The sequence below is a fragment of the Solanum tuberosum genome, unplaced genomic scaffold (assembly GCF_000226075.1).
Source record: "Solanum tuberosum cultivar DM 1-3 516 R44 unplaced genomic scaffold, SolTub_3.0 scf00259, whole genome shotgun sequence".
Taxonomy (NCBI): domain Eukaryota; kingdom Viridiplantae; phylum Streptophyta; class Magnoliopsida; order Solanales; family Solanaceae; genus Solanum; species Solanum tuberosum.
The window spans coordinates 670,986-689,481 of record NW_006239180.1 but is presented as its reverse complement, the minus strand read 5'-3'; positions in this window follow the sequence as shown (position 1 = coordinate 689,481).

Genomic DNA, 18,496 nt, shown 5'->3' with positions numbered 1-18,496 from the left:
TTCTTTTACTATTTTCACACACTTTATTTCACAACTTTTTTCTCCTTTTCAGTCATTTTCTTTTCTTTTTTTTTCTCTTTCTTTTTCATGGAGGGGTTCCATCTTTTTCAAAATAATCCATCAAAGGGGGAATTCTTCATATTTCTTTACTTTCCTTCTTTTTCACCACACCCCCAACTTAGGATTTTGGCCTAAGTTGGCTATTCAAGCGAACTAATACTTCATGAAGTTTATGGGTGATGGGATAAAGAGGTCAAAGTTGTTCAAGTTTCTTCCAAAGAAAAAGATAGGCTCAAAAGATGTCAAGCAAGGCTCACACTTCTCACAAGGTTGGCCACAAAGAGGTATATTGTTAAATTTATTCAATCTTCAAAAAAATTGCCTAAGATCATTTCAATTTCTTGCTTCGATCAAACAATCGGACCAACAGGGCAAATTCTAGGTGTCATCAAGCACAATGATCAAGACAACCTCATAACACAAGGCATTGATAAAATTATCAACAAGACTTCACTCTTTCTAGCTAGTATGCAATGTTCATCGCAAGAGACTTAATCGACAATCAGGTAGTCACAGCGAGATGCTAAAAGTTCACATATTGCCTGTGTAACTTAGTTTGCCACATCGTAGACGCACATTTATTTTGTTCAATTAAGAGCACTATTCAAGTCATCGGTATTGACCACAACTGACACTCAGATTTGCACAAGAACAACCACAATCACACATAAAAGAGGTGGCAAAATTTTTAAACTTGGTTAAAAACCATTTCAACACCATTTTCATATTAAAGAAATGGGCCACAATTTATCAACAACAATAATCCAACAACCAAGATATATATAAACCAATAACCTCTAATATTCACAAAAACACAATCAAAATCAAATTAATATTCACAAAAACAACCCACAAGAGGTAGGTATGGAAATACCTCACGCCGCCAACAAAAAGAAGCAGTTGTCCTCAAATGCAAATAAATATAAAATCACTCTAAAAAGAGAACAGAAAACAAGGTAAGAAGATCATCCTACCATGCTAGGCCTGGGGTGAAGTCTGCATATCAGTCACTCCCTAGTCACTCCCTCTGTCTGGGCATTAGTGCCCAGTGTCTCAGCATCCTTGGCTCCACTAGAGCCCACCATAGACTTGTCCCTCAACGAGGCCTGCATAGTTGTCTCTACCATGGCACCCTCTAGATCTGCCAAATCACCGTAGACAGTCTCATCTCTCACACCAAGCTTCTCCTCATCTATCTCAGCCTCGGACTTGGAAGGTACATCATCAGACCTAGTATCATCTCCAGTCGTGGGAGCCAGAGGAACCTCAAAACTGGCTGGAATATCAGTGCTCGCCATATTGGGAACCTCCACAGTCCCAAACAACATAGTAAAATAAGTGGACTTCAGATGGTCCACATCCTTCCTCAACCCAATAATATCGGCCTTCAAGGCTGTCACCTCATCTATAGCACCTCGGGTCTCCTTACAAGCTGCAACTCTAACAGTAAGGGCGTCTAGTGCCAACATGTGATACCTCATCTTAGCCCTAAATAGGGCCAAGGCAGCAACTATCACCCTCTCTATCATCCCAGGCATAACAACCTCAACCCATAAGGCACGCATATCAACCGAATGAGCCAGATGGCCTATCTTGTATAGCATGGCCTGGGTGATAGGGGTCGGGAAGCAACATCAGAAGTAGTGGGAATGGGTGCAGTAGATGAACCAATAGCACTAGAAATAGAAGGTCCAGAAGTACCTGAGGGCCTATAGGCCTGAGGTGACATGATTACCTCTGTCAGCAACATATCAACATCAACCTCTGGGGATATATCCACCGGAGCTTCCCTTCTCCTGTCAGCCTCATTCCATAAGTACTCGGCCTCAATAGGTCAGATGTCACTATATGAGGTGGGTGTCACCTCCACATCAGTCTTATCATCTCTAGGAACACAGCCTGTCTGTACAACTCAGTAATCAGCACATGGAAGTGAAGTGAGGTCTGGCACTGTTTGGCCCTCATGGACATCTCTTGCTCAATCAGCTACCCAAAATTCAGCCTCTTCCTCGCAATAATGGACCCAAGGCAAGCTTCCTTCGGGTGGCGGAGGATGGACTCATTCTGAGACGGTAGAATAGTGCTACTAATGAACCCAAACCAGTATCTGGCAGCAATGTTAAGTTCCTTCTTCTCTATGGGTGCACCAACATCAATCCTCCTCATGGTGACATTAGAGAGGAGGGGTGCCATCCAACCCTTTAAATCCTCTAAAGTCTTCTTCTATATCAGGTCAATGTAGTCATGCATAGAGTTCGTAGAGCACCCAAGGACTTCATTAATATCAGAGCATCGACACTTGACCTTTCTTTCCCGAACAACCACAAAATCAATTGGTTTAAAAGCGCGTGCTTGCTTCTTTCTCTTCGGCAGTAGTTCACCGTAGACTGAATAAAATTTGCGGACCCAAGTAGCAATGTATGGGCCTCGGGGTTAGGTGAAAACCTCAAACTTATGGAATCTGACAGTGGGAATCTAGACAGATCATTCATTGCTTTGGAGCGTAACTTCGTTCTCTTGGCCTATAGCAGCTGATCATCCTCAGGCTCGGAGATAGACGTCTGAGAATAATTCTGAGAACCATCCTCTCTTCCTAAGGTAGTGAAGTGGGTGGCGTAAACCCCCCACGGTGTTGAAGCTCTCCTCCAAATGTGTAACATCAATAGGCTCCTTGCCCTTTCCTTTACCTCCTTTTGGAGGAAGATTGGTAGCCTTCGCCCGGGTAGCAGCTGCTTTCTCAATAATAGTGATCCCACATGCCCGCTTCCGGGGTGGTACGTCTCTACCATCTACCTTGGGTCTAGCCATGCCTGCAAAACCATGTGAAAAATGTTAGAAAAATTACAGTGAAATTGTTGCAAGAAGACTAGCCGAATCGATCGGTGAGTCGTCAAATCACTTTGGCAAGTTCGGTCGGGATCGCCGAATGTTCCAGAACAATAAATTTCAAAAATCAAAGCTGGTCGGCGATGTGTAGGCCATTTGGCGGATCACCGACACCAATTGGTGAACTACAAGTAGCTCGCTAAAATTTACAGAACATTTATGGGGATTTAAGGCGTAGAAGGCTGATCAGAAGGGACTTTCAGCGAGTCACCGAGTGAACTCGGCGAGCAAATGTGTATCGCCGAAAGTTACAAAACACAACCTCAACATTTATCGAAATAAAGGGTGATCCAGGGGACGTTTGGCGAACCTCCAAACCCTTCGGCGAGCTCAACCCAGCTCGCCAAATGGCCTAACATTCCAATTTTTCACCCTATACTTCAAAATCAAGCCCGCGGCCCACAAAATCAAAATCAAACACTTACATTATGAAATTAAAGCAAGACCTATATTACACATGCCCTCGGGGTACTCTGACTTTCCTCGATTTGGCAAAAATTACCCAATTGACATCTTTTGCCCTTAAGAATGATATCAACCGCTCTATCATAGGGCAAAATTTGACAATTAGCACAATTCTGGACTGCTCAGACTTTACCCCGCTAGACCCATGATCTTTACAACACAACCCAACAATTTAAACTCAATTTAACAAGAAACGACACAGGAATCTATGATTTAATGCCAAATAAATTCAATTTCAATTAAGAACGGGCAAACCAATTACAACACGATGATTAAAATAACATTACCCATATATATGAACAACACAGTATCAGTAGCATTTGAGTTCAACCAACAATTAAGTTTGGGGTTCGGAAAACCAACCTTTTATGCCAAAATTTGTAAAGCTAGGAGGCAAAGTAATTCCAGAATCCGTCATGAGCAAAGATACCAAACGAAACGAGAATAAAAATGCAAGAATACTAAAACTGTAATATCGGTTTGAGAGTACGAGAGTTGAACAAATGAGAGTGAAGGATTTTTGAATTTAAAACCATTTGGCCCTTTCAAATCTTTCGTTTCGCGCGCTAGTCGGTGATGTAAGTCGCGTTCACCGACCTACTCGACGATGCGCCGAAGGGTATTTTGGCTCACCGAGTTTTGCAGTACTCCAAGCAATTTAGGGGTTCAAATGGCGGGCATAGTCGGGCTCGCCGACAATTTCGATGAGTCGCCGATTGAGCTCTTGGCTCGCCGAGTTTTACAAAATCTTCCATCAAGCTGATTGGTTCAAACGACGATCTAAATAGGGCACGCTGACCTATTCGGCATGCCACTGATTGGACTTTTAGCTCACCTATTGCCCATTTTCCAACAGTTTTCACTTTTCAACCTGCAAAATCAACACCCATTATTCAAAAGCAAAGTTTAAAAAAAAAACACCAAAAACATGGGTTGCCTCCCAAGAAGCGCCTTATTTAACATCGTGGCACAACAGATATACCAATTCAAACTTCATTTTTGGGGTTGGCCATTGTGTCACTAGGCAACCCTCCTTTTGGCCTTGGGTTCAAATGAGATGAAATTTGACCCATTTGCGTTTCCAATTGCTTGATGGACACTGAGTGTGAGGTAAACGTTTGATGTAGAGACGTCCTCTGTTATTTCCTTCAAAACTTTGTCCAACCCTTCCATCTTATTTAAAATGCGCGCAAGCATGTCTTTTGTACGAAAGTTCTCCGGGTCAGCCTTTTTCTCCATAGGCTTTTGACGTTCATGGGCTGGAATGTATCTTTCCTTGTCACCATTTCTTTCCTTCCAATTGGCATTACGATCACACCATTATCTCTTACGGTCTCTCCATCCATCATCTGTATTCCAACCCGAATTTCCATCTGGCCTTGGATAGTTTGGACGAAAACCCCATCCTTGGTTTGAAAGGAAGTTCACTTCCTCATTATACAATGCCTCAAATTGTGCTTCTTTGGGTTTTTCTCAACCAATACCCACAACATTTACACTCTACAACCCACTACCCTTCACATTTTCGATAATATATCCAGTTGGGTCATCATTTTGGCCATATTTTTGTTTTTCTCTTGATCCTTCTCGATCTCCTCTTTCGTTATCCTAAAAGTGAGAGGAGACACTTGGTCCTCATGAGTGTACCATGATCTATTGATATTGGTCATGCCATGAAAGAGTTGAGACACTACCTCATAAGGCTATTGCATTATGCCTTCGGGAACAAGTTGATCAGCAACACCTTTGTTCACCGAGTCAACACTCACATAGAAGTATAGTAGTAGCACGTTGTTTGGAAGTTCGTGAGTCAGACATTGAAGTACCAACTTCTGAAATCTCAACCACGTCTCGTGGATTGGTTCACCCTCCAAGCGTTTGAAATCTTGGATGCTTTTCCTTAATGTCATCATTTTTGACGGGGCAAAGAATCTCACAAAGAAAGCCTATGTGAGTTCATCCCAAGTGGTGATGGAGTTCCTCGATATATCGGCTAACCATTTGGTAGTTTCACCCTTCAAAGAGAATGGGAGCAACCAAACCACTCCCCGGCAATGGCGCAATTTTGGATAAAGGCTCAACCACACTTGATCTAATACTAGGTGTGGGCGATTGAAATCTAGCATAAAACTCAACGAAAGGTTGAGGTGGAACCCATAAGGAGCAGTACAAGTTCGAATTTAGTTACTAATGTATTTTAATTGGTGGTAGGAATAAAAATTATCAAAAATACTTAGTTCAATTGAAAAGGGTGACAACAAATGGTAGATGGGGGGGATTGGTTTGTCAATTAACAACTAAAATGAATACGGAAATAGGGGTTATAATATTATTAAGAGGAATTCTCAGGATGTGATCGATTATAGGTTATTATGCTATATGGGTAATCGAAGTTTATTAATAATTTTTTGAATCACTATGGGTAGGCTAGACTATAAGTGCAATAGTTTTCTCTTGAACAACTATTACGGTTCAGGCAAGTTCTCTCGAACGTCAACAAACTTAATTTAGCGTTCGTTGAATTTCTTGAGCGTAGAATTTTAGGTGTGAATGAAAGGGTTTGATTTCTGAATACTGATTTTTCTACACGTTTAGTGCAATTTAGATGACCTCCTAAGGGTTTTTAGGACTAAATTACCCCTAAAGAAATAAATATAACGAGCTGGGAGTCGAATTAATTTTTTCAGCAGGCAGTGAGGTCCGAATTGGCTCTGAAACGCGGAGCCATCATGGAGTTATTGCCAGGTTTGAGCATCGTTACTAAATCAGTTATAACTTTTTACTTAGAGCTCAAAATTTAGCAAACTCGATGGAGCTGGAAATATAATTCGAAGAACTTTCATTAGCTATCTTGTAGCCCATCTAACTCATCATATACTAAGAGTTATGATAGTTTGAACTTGATCAAAAACTCCTAACTTAAGCATAGCTTGCAAAAATTCAGATTTTGTTATTTCCAATTTCGTTCCTTTTAGAACTCAAGGTGGTACATCTAGTAACCTTAACACATAAGAAATTTTAAATTTCTCGGTAAAATCCTACTCACAACGAAGGATGGTTCATTTTTTAGCACAAAATTTTACGGGGTCTTACATGTAGTAACCGGCCAAACCCAAGAAACTTCTGATATCTGATGGAGAGAGAGTTCTGGGCCAGTGTTGTACTGCCTTAATTTTCTTAGAATCCACTCAGATCCCTTTGCTAGATACCACATGACCAAGGAAAGCGACATACTGTAACTATAATTCACATTTTTTGAACTTAGCGAATAGCTGGCGATATTTGAGAGTTTGCAGAACAACTCTCAGATGAGTTGCATGCTCCTCCTCACTATGAAAATAAACAAGCATATCATCAATAAAGACGATGGCGAACAAGTCCAAATACTATTTGAACACCTTATTCATTAGGTCCATGAAAGCTGCAGGAGCATTTGTTAGTCCAAAAGACATGCCTACAAATTCATAATAACCATACTGAGTTGTGAAAGCTGTCTTCAGAATGTCACTATCTCTAACTCTAAGCTGATCATAGTCGGATCTGAGGTCTATCAAAGAAAAGCAACTAGCACCTTGAAGTTGGTCGAACAAGTCATCAATCTTGGGGATGGGATACTTATTCTTTATTGTGACTTTCGTCAACTGCCAATAGTCAATGCACATCTTGAAAGAACCATCTTTCTTTTTCACAAAAAACACTGGAGCACCCCATAGAGAGATAATAGGTCTGATGAAGCCTTTATCTAGAAGGTCTTTCAACTGATCTTTCAATTTCTTAAGCTCGGCTGGAGCCATTCTGTAAGGAGGAATCGAAATAGGCAGGGTATCTGGAAGGAGATCTATTTCGAAGTCGATTTCCCTTTCGAGAGGAACTCCGAGAAGATCTTTTCGAAAAACTTCTGTAAACTTATGTACTACCGGGACTGACTCAAAAGTTGGGGTTTCAGACTTTGAATCCTTAACCCGAACAAGATGATAGAAATACCCTTTGGAAATAATTGTTTTTGCCTTAGTGTAAGAGATAAATTGACCTCTAGGCACTAAGCTACTACCCTTCCATTCTAAGGTTGGCTCATTTGGAAACTAAAATCAAACGATTCTAGTTCTACAATTCACTGAGGCAAAACAGGAATGTAACCAATCCATGCCTAGAATGATATCAAAATCTACCATTTCTACCTCTACGAGGTTTACTGAGGTGACTTTCTTGGAAACTGTGACAGGGCATTTTCTGTATACCCGTCTACCTATAATTGGATCACCAACTGGAGTAGAGACTGAGAAGGGTTCTGAGAGAGTTTATGGAATAACACTGAAGTTTACAGCTATATACGGAGTTACAAAAAATAGTGTAGCCCTTGGATGTAACAATACATAAACATATAAATGAAAGACTCGTAATGTACCAATGACAACATTCATGTACTCGGTCTTCACCCTAAACAAGAACTTATTCATTTGTGTCCTTGGATTGGAAACTATGTGTGGAGCATACCAGGAGAGTTGGGTGAACTGCAACCCGTACTTTAGTATCGACATTGAACCCTTCTTCAAGTTCATAAACTCTTGTGCTTAGCTTCTGTCAACTCCCTTGGGAAGAACCTGTCTAGAAAGGCTTCAGTAAAACAATGCCATGTCACAGGAGCTACATCTGCACCCATGTTGTCTTTCCAATGAGTGAACCAGATATGAGCCACATCCTTTAGTTGATAGGATGCTAACTCAATACTCTGAATACCAGTCACTTGCATTACTCCAATAATCTTCTTAACCTCATCAATAAAGTTCTGTGGGTCCTCACAAAACTTAGACCCTAGAAACTCAAGCGGATTCATCCGAACAAAGTCTCGAATTCTATTTGCAGTTGATCCACCATTAGTGTTTGCAGGAACTGGACCTACTGATTATTCTGATTGGCCACACTCTGAGCCAAGAGCAGGATCACATTCTGATATTCTGCATTTCTAACCTCATGGTTCGAGACTAGATGAGTTGTGTTAGCATTGCGTGCATTAGCATTGCATGTGTTAGCTCTATGAGGAGGCATGATCTGAAACGCATAGTGACGGATTAGAAAAGAGAACTTGAATCATACCTCATGCATGATAAGAATAGCAAAGAAGGTGAAGTTTTTCTTAAAACACTTTGTAGCCTCCCCCTCATAGATGTGGTGCGCTTCACACCTATGAAAGAGACCCTACTTAGTGCGTCTTGATAAACGCTCAACTACACCTCATATAATACTAGGTGTAGGAAATCGTAATCTAGTATACACATGGAGAGGTTTAAGTTTGCATTCAGTTACGAAGTTACAAATGTGGTCTAATCGGTTATAGGTATAGAAATTATCAAAAACATTTAGACAAATCAACGGGGTTGACAACGAATGTCAGATGGGGGGATTGGTTTATCAATTTGCAACTAAAACAATTATAAAAAATAGGGGAATCTACAAGTAGAGAGGAATTCTCGGGGATGTGATCGATTATAGGCTAATTTCGCTATATGGGTAATTGAATTTACTAACACTTGCTAAATCTCAGTAAGAAGGCTAGACTATACATGGAATAGCTTTCTCTCGAACAACTATTACGATTCAAGTGAGTTCTCTCTAACCTCGATAAACTTAACAATGTAAACAACCCAAAACCTTAATTTATCTACTCTCTTGAGCTAGATAGGTAGAATCAAGTTTAGGATTCACTCTATCGAACTGAACCCACATCAACCCAATAACTACAATTATTAATCGAAAACCTTGGTTCTTAAACCTCTTTCTCAAGCAAGCCAAGAAGACTAAGTTAGAATTGCATTTGCAACAACAATTCATAGATTACTACACAACTACCGATTAAACCCACTTCAATTAAGCATTAAAATCAGTAAAAAAACAATACCCATAAGCTAATTAAGCCAATAATCACATGATCACACCCCAAGAATTTGGGTTTTAGCTATACATCATAAAAAGGAAGAAACAATTCCCAACTATATTAGCTATGAGCTGGGTAATAGTTTCCAAGTCTCTACAATGCTTCAAATCGAATTAAATAAAAAATCACATTGAAATTCCTCAAAACCAAGTCTCAGAAGCTTCAAAGTCTCCAATGGAAAACTCAGGAGAACTAGATTTAGATTCTACAATGCTTGAATGATATTTTGATATTTTTTCAAATTTCAATTTATAGTTTCCCAAATTTTGGCCTTCAGGGCCATTAGGCGAATTAAGTCATGCGTCGCCAACTAGGTTGGCAACACGCCCTTTGCTCCAGAGCATCGCCAATTTTCCTTGGCTCTTTGTCCTTAAGGTTATGTGACTTTAGGCGAGCAAGGTCGATGTCGCCGAATCGTTCGGTGGTCTGCCGACTATCCATATTCGTTGCCATGTAGGTTCTTCCCCAGGGCTAGTATGTTGGAACATTAGGCAAGTTAAAGAGCCACTTGGCGTTCGCCGAGTGGTTTTGGCGACCACCAGGATTGCCTTCCTTTAATTTCTTCAGCTTTTTCACTCTTTTTTGCCCGGTAATGTCCTTGTGTTCCTCCTTAGCCTTCATTGATGCAAATCACCACTTTAACATTAATTTAGAGCATAAATTAGACATTGAGGACACTGAAACTATGAAAAGAAAGCCCTACATGAGTCAAAATCTCAAACTCATCAACACCCCAACTTAAATTTCTGCTTGTCCTGAAGTAAAATTTAAGATCAATTAGTTCCAGAACGATGTCTACAAACAGTGCTACTGAAGATGCAACACAAATGCACACAAGAGCTTCAAACTTCACATACAATGTTCAATTGTGTACTCTAAGTTTCAAATTGTGACTCACCATTATCAAGTATACTAAAGCTCACCATGTCTGCTACAAATGCATGTTCAAGCTCAATAAAATCATTCAAATGCCTTCACAACAAGGATAATTCTATGCTCACACAAAATTCCTCAACAATTTAAGATACCGGAATCAAATAAGACTGTCACGCTCACAAAGATGGAAACATGCATGATTTCACCCATAAGTTTGCCCTTATTTTCCAATCAATATCCGTTTCAACTCACTTAAGATCACAAAGGTCTTTTTAAGTCTTGTAACAAGGCTGAGTGTAACGGTATGGTCATTTTGGCTTAGTTGATTCCACCTTTCTGAAGTATGGCCTGAAAATCACTTTTTCTCCTTCTCTTTCTCATTCAAACATGGTCATAATCCACCCCATTATTCAACTAAAGATGACTCATCGGATACCCCATTTCTTTTGCTTCTTTCACACACTTTATTTCAAAAAAATTTCTCTTTTTCAGTCTTCTTCACCATTTCTTTTCTTTTTCTCTTTTATTTTTTTACGTAGATGGGTTCCATCTTTTTCGACCTATGCTTCAAAAGGGGACTTTTCACAATTTTTTACTTCTTTTTCACCAAACCCCCAACTTAGACTTTTGGCCTAAGTTGGCTATTCAACAAACCAATACTTCATGAAGGTTATAGGTGATGGGACAAAGAGGTCAAAGTTTTTCAAGTTTCTTCCAAAGAAAAGGTTAGGCTCAAAAGGTGCCAAGCAAGGTTCACACTTCTCACAAGGTGGCCACAAAGAGGTATGTTATCAATTTGGCACACCTTTCAAGACTTTTGCCTAAGATTATTTCAATCGCTTGCTTCAATCAATCAATCGGACCAACGGGGAAAATTCTAGGTGTCATCAAGCACAATACTCAAGACAACCTCACCACACAAGGCATTCGATCAATTATCAAACAAGAGTCCATACTTTCTAGCTAGCGTGCAATGTTCATCACGAGAGACTTAATCAACAATCGTCTAGTCACAACGAGATGATAAGAGTTCACATTTGGCCTATATAACTCAATTTGCCTAATCGTAGCCGCACATTCATGTCATTCAATTGAGAGCACTATTCTAGACATCGATATTGAATACAACCGACACTCAAAAATGCAGGAGAACCGCCACAATCAAACACAAAAGAGGTGGCAATTTTTTTTTAATTGGTTCAAAACCATAAGCACAATAAAAACAATGGACCTACATGGAACAACAACCAAGATAAACAAATAAACACAAATAAGCTCCAATATTCACAAAACCAAAACCAACAACAAACCAATATTCACAAAAACAGTCCAATAGAGGTAGCCATGGAAATACCTGACCCAGCCAATAAAAATAACAATTGTCCTCAAATGCAAAGAAAAATAAAAATAGTGTAAAAAGTAACAGAGAGGGAGGCAAACAAGTGATCATTCCAGGCTAGGCTTGCGGTGAAGTCTGCATATCAGTCATTCCCTTTATCTGTGCATCAGTGCCCGGCAACACAACATCCTAGGCACTAATAGAGCCTACCATAGATGTATACCTAAGCGATGCCTACCTAGTTGTCTCAAACATGGCATCCTCCAAGTCTGGAAAATTCTCATACACGCTCTCCTCTCGAACACCTAGCTGCTCTTCATTTGTCTCTGCCTCAGACTCTATATCAGTACCATAAGCTCTAATCTTATACCTAGTAGTAGCCGGAGGAACTTCAGAACTAGCTGGAATATCTGTGCTCTTGACCTCAGGAATCTCCACTGTACCGAATAGCATCGACAGGTTAGTGGACTTCAGGTTATCCATATCTCTCCTCAGCTCCGCAACATCGGTCTTCAAGATAGTCACAACAACAGTAGACCCCTGGCTCTTCTCACAATCCCCAAACCTCACCATAAAGGCATCCAACGCCAGCTTGTGGCCCTCAATCATCTATCTTTGCTCCCTCAACTCACCTCTAATAGGAGCTAGAGGGACAACAATCTCCCGTTCTATCAACCTAGGCACAACGGCCTCTACCCGGGAGGCACGTACATCAGCAGATTGTTCCAGATGGCCCATCTTATAGAGCATGGATTGGGTGATGGGGGTTCGAGAGGTGGTAGCAGCATCACCAGAAGTAGACGGAAGGGGTGCAACAGAAGAGCTAGGCATAGCAGAATCAGAAGGTCCAGAAGTACCTATAGTCCCAGTAGCATGGGGGAAGGATTGCCTTGGTTGTCAACATATCAACGTCAACTATTGGGGACGTAGCTGCTGGTGCAACCCTCCTCCTATTGGCCTCATTTCTCAAATTTCAAATTTCAAAGAAAAAAGAAAAAAGTTGCAAAGTCTCTGAGAGTTAAGAATACAAAAATGACTTCAAAAGAAAGAATAAATAGTTGAAAATTTTCCACAAGTTCAAGCAAGCAAACTTTCAGCAAAAGAAGGAGAATACTCCAAAAATTCAGGAGAAACTTCTAAAGATGATGAGAGAAGGATAAGCTCAGAAAAGTGATATACCGTGAGTTAACGGTATTTTTAATACATTTCACTTAAGAATTGTGTGTCTCTAGGGCCATTTTGTATATGTTTTTATGTATTTTTCTCATGTTTACAGGAAATATGTTCAGACGTGGAAACTAAGAGATGGAGCTGAAGGATGTGCAAAAAAGGGCATCTACGGACCGTAGGTCCATTCACACTCTGTAGGTGGGTGTCGTAGATGGGCAGGCAAGGATTGAAAGAAAATCAGGGAATTCTTGACCAAGTGCGGAACCACGGTTGCAATCGACGGACAGTAGATTGATATACGGACCGTATTACTGATCCGTCAAATAATTCAGAGAGCGGTTCCAGTACCTGATATTTGAAGATTATAAGTATGGAGCTACGGAGGAGGATCAACGGTCCGTACTGGTGCTCCGTCGTTCGTTTCAGAGATTTGAAGATTTTGCAGTTAGAAATTTGCCCAAGTCCTGAGTAACGGAAGGGACCTACAGACCGTAGATCAAACCACGGTCCGTAGGTCAGTATCATCGATCGAAACTGCGTCCTGAAACATTATTTCCTTATTTCATTTCTTTTTTAGTTAGAACTTATTTTTCTATATATAGGCCATGTAAACCTTATTTTTGGGGGTTAGACTTCATTACTTTTATTCTAGTTTTTGGCTTTGGAGATTAAATTGCAACTTTAGCAATTCTTAGTTTCCTAAGCATGTTTTTGCGATTTTTACTTTGGAATTCAAGTTGAAATTCTGGGATTATGCTACTCTACTACGTAAGTTCATGATTTATTCTTCAAACATTATGAATTGTTTTCTTGCTAACATGGGTAACTATATCCACACTTAGGGTTGGGGGAACTATGAACGATTAACGAAGTATGAATAGTGACTAAGTAATTCCCAAATAGTGTTTTGCATGCATTGATAATTCTTTAGTCTAGAAGTCTTTTTAACGGTGTGCAATGTTAGAACTCACCTTGTTATTACTTGCCGGACAAAGGAGGTAGTTAATAAAAAAGAATTATCAACATATATTTAGTGTGATACTATCTAATATAATTAATGTCGATTGGTGCGAGGGTGAACACTAAGCCATACATCGATGTGACATCTAATATGAGCTAATGGTAAGGGTTAGTAAATTATACACACGTAGCCGGACCAAGGTGCGGGGTGAAATTCCCTATATGCCGGACCAAGGATTTTAAGATACCTAACTTATCTCTTTGCATGTAATACACTAGGAAGGGATTGTTATTACTAGGATTACTGAGTGATGAGCTTATGGGTAACACGTACGCCCTAGTTTCCTTCTCAATTTGATAACAAGAAAACTTTGAATCGTTCTTACTGATTACTTTCATAATTTCCAAAATTTGTCACACAATTCCTCCCCACCCCTTACTTATTCTTCTCAGAAATACATTCGCTAAACGAATATAATATTTATTGAACTTAAGTCTAAACCATATTCCTCGTGGGTTCTACCCCAATCTACAAGTTGAGTTCTTTACGTGATAACAATCGCTTATGCTTCTGAAAAGAGGTGTAATTTGAGCGTATCAAATTTTGGCGCCGCTGCCAGGGAATTTGGCTTTTAGATTAAGTTTAACTACATTATTGAACTTGAGTAAAATATTTCCTAATTTTACTTTTTCTTTTATTTTTGTCTCTTTCAGGGTCTTACTCTAGTGTATGCTAAGTACACAGAGCTAAGGCGAACCACTTACTCCCTACGATCCCGAACGGAATAGGACTTTGCGGAGAATGAATAATCAAGGAGTTTTGGTTAACCCTATCGGGGGAGAGTTAGGTGAAGGTGTTGGATTGCAACCTCTGAGAGTAATTGATGCGAATAATCAGGCTCCAATTGCGAATAGATTGGGAGATGCACGGAGGGAACATGAACCACAAGGACCGTCTCGATCAAAATTTCAGGGTGAACCTTAATATTGCCAATTCCGATGGACCTCTTGTCCTACCGACTCTACCTCAGGGGCATACATTTGTGATGACCAGTAGCTTGATACGAATGCTTATAGCGAGGGGCTTGTTTACAGGGTTGCCAGGGGATAATCAACATGCTCACATAGCCAAACATAATCATGTCTGCAAAAGTTGTATAGGTCGACCAGATTGGGATATGAACGACATTGGTTTGCGTGTGTTCCCCCTATCATTGACCGAAGATGCAGCTGTGTGGTTCAATGAACTCGCTTACAATTCAATCTATACATGGGAGTAGTTGACAAAGGCGTTTTTAGGAAGATTATTTCCAGTGTCCAAGAAGTTGAACAAGAAGGATAAACTCCATAACTTTGTAGCATTACCTGGAGAGTCTGTCAGTAGTTCTTAGGATAGGTTCACTGCCTTTATGAGGGGTGTCCCGAATCACCGTATTGATGATGAGTCGCTGAAGGATTACTTCTACCGAGGACAAGATGATAATGGTAAGGTAGTGATCGATACTATTATGGGAGGTTCCTATGGTGAATGCAGTTTTCCAAAAATTATAGAGAAAATGGAGAAGATATCTCGAAATAATAAAGCTTGGAGCACTAGAAAGTCAGATACTGGGAGGAGCACATTTGCTGTTCAAGCTACAAACAACCAGCCCGCAGATGAGATTCGCGAGGAGATGGCACAAATGAGAACTGAACTAGGGTTGGTATTAAACCATGTTACTGGAGGAGCGGAGAAGGTAAATACGGTGAAATATTTTACTAGAACTCCACCACCGGCAGAAGAGTATTAATTTGAAGAGGATACTTATGTGGTGAATGAGTAGATGGGGGGTTTCTGACCTAACGCCCAAGGTTCCAACACGGATAATTGGGGCCAAGATCAAGGAAACAAAGGTCTGAACTATGGCAATTACAACCATGAGGGTCAATATGTTCGGGATGGGAATTACAATCGCGACAACAATTACAACCGAAATAACTATGGCAACAGAAATGATCGGGCTGGACCTTATGTTCCTCCTCAAAATCGGGATTCTGCTCCTAGGGAAGCTGGAGGTAATATGTCACGTATTGAGGATATAATGCAGAAAATGATAAGGAGGTTTGATGCAACTGATGAGAATGAATGAGAATGTGAAGGAGTAGCGAAATGACTTGTCTAGTATTGGTCAAAAAGTTGAAGCCCACGCAGTGTCGATCAAGCATCTTGAGCTACAGATGACTCAGTTGTCGACTACAGTAAACCCACATCAACCTGGCACTCTTCCTAGTAATACTATCCAAAATCCAAATAATGATGGACATTGCACGACAGTCACGACTAGAGGAGGTAAGCAGACCATTGATGCACCTATGACGTCCGGGGTAGAAACTGATGCTAGTAAAGATGATGATGTGGTTGAGGTGACTGGAGGGTCTGAGAATGCGATAGAAAAGGAAGAGGAGTTAACTCAGAAAATTGTTCCCATACCCAGACCTCCACCTCATTTCCCACAAAGAAAAGTGAAAAAGACTGAAGAAAGCAAATTCCGCAGGTTTATTAGCATGTTGAAGTAGTTTTCCATCAATGTTCCGTTGATCGAGGCTTTGGAGAAAATATATGGGTATGCTAAATTTATGAACGATATGGTGACAAAGAAAAGGGCCGTGATCTTCGAGGATGATGCTAGATTGCAACATTGTAGTGCCACTGCTACTAGGTCCTTTGTGCAGAAGAGGGAGGATCCTGGTGCCTTTACTATTCCATGTACCATCGGGTTATTGCATTTTGCTAAGGCATTGTGTGATTTTGGGGCTAGCATTAATCTGATGCAATTATTGATTTAAAAAAAGTTAGGTTTGGGAGATCCAAAACCAACTGCGATGCGATTGCTCATGGCCGACAGAACTGTGAAGAGTCTAATAGGTGTGCTCCATGATGTACTAGTGAAAGTGGAGTCGTTCATCTTTCCAGTAGATTTTGTGATTCTTGACTGCGAGGTTAATCTTGAGATTCCCATCATTCTTGGGAGACAATTTTCAGCTACGGGCCGCACTTTGGTTGATATGGAAAAAGGGCAGATGAAATTCAGACTGAACAATGAAGAGGTAAATTTCAATATTTGTAGGTTTATGAAGCAAAGTAGTGAGCTCCAATCGGTATAGGCGATAACCTATATAGTTGAGAGTGTGTCTGAGGTGCAGATTGAAGAGAGGCAGGGTGTTCAGGCACTAGCAACGGTTATGATGAACTTTGAGAGTGATGGTATTGAAGAGTATGATGAGTTGGTCGCCTCACTTGATAGATATGAATATCGTTCTAAACCAAAGAAGCAGGAGTTAGACATGAAAAATCATTTGTCCCCACTCGCAAGATCATCTGTTGAGGAGGCACCGAAATTGGAGCTTAAGGCTCTACCATCACATTTGAGGTATGTATTCTTGGGAAAAGATGATACTTTACCGGTCATCATTGCGGCAGATTTGAATGGGCGACAAGTAGAGTGTTTGGTTTTCGTGTTAAAGAGATTCATGCGAGCTATTGGGTGGACTATTGAGGACATTATTGGGATCCCTCCTGGTATTTGTTCTCATAAAATCCAACTCATGCCAGATCACAAGCCTAGTATTGAGCACCAGAGAAGATTAAATCCGCCTATGCAAGAGGTAGTTAAAAAAGAGATCATCAAGTGGTTGGATGTTGGTGTTATCTATCCCATTCCAGATAGTAATTGGGTATCTCCTGTTTAATGTGTACCCAAGAAAGGTGGGAATACTGTGGTTCCTAATGAAGAAATGAGCTTGTTCCGATGCGGCCCGTGACTGGATAGAGAGTCTGCATGGACTACCAGAAGCTAAATGCTTGGACAAAAAGGACCATTTCCCTATGCCATTCATGGATCAGAGGTTGGATAGACTTTCACGTAAGGGTTGGTATTATTTTATTGATGGTTATTTGGGCAACAATCAGATTTCTATAGCCCTAGAGGACCAAGAGAAGACCACCTTCACTTGCCCTTATTGGACTTTCGCGTTCAAACAGATGCCATTTGGGTTGTGCAACACTCCAGCGACTTTCCAACGTTGTATTATGTCGATATTTTCTGATGTGGTGGAGGACACTATTGAGGTATTTCTGGATGATTTCTCTTTGGTAGGTGACTCTTTTGATCGATGTCTGGATCATTTGGCTGAGGTGCTTAAAAGATGTGAAGACTACAATCTGGTGCTAAATTGGGAAAAGTGCCACTTTCTGGTGAAAGAAGGAATAGCTCTGGGTCATCGGATTTCAGAAAAGGGCATTTAGGTTGATAGAGCAAAAGTAGAGGTACTAGAAAAGCTTCCACCACCTATCTCTCTAAAAGGTGTTAGAAGTTTTCTTAGGCATGCAGGTTTCTATAGAAGGATTATCAAGGACTTCTCTAAAATTGCACATCCATTGTGCAAACTGCTCGAAAAGGAGTATAAGTTTGATTTTGATGATACTTGTCTGAGAGCATTTGGGGAGTAGAAGGAGAAGTTGGTTACTGTACCCATCATTATTTCACCAGATTGGGGACAGCTATTTGAGGTAATGTGCGATGCGAGTGGAGTGACGCTTGGTGTAGTTTTAGGACAGAGGAGAGAGAAAATTATTCATCCTATTTACTATTCTAGCAAACCTCTAAATGTGGTCCAGAAGAATTATACTGTGACTGAACAAGAACTTCTATTGGTGGTTTTTGTATTCGAGAAATTTCGATCCTACTTGCTTGGTTCTATGGTCATAGTGCATACTGACCATTCAGTATTAAGGTATTTGATGGCGAAGAAGGATGCAAAACCAAGGT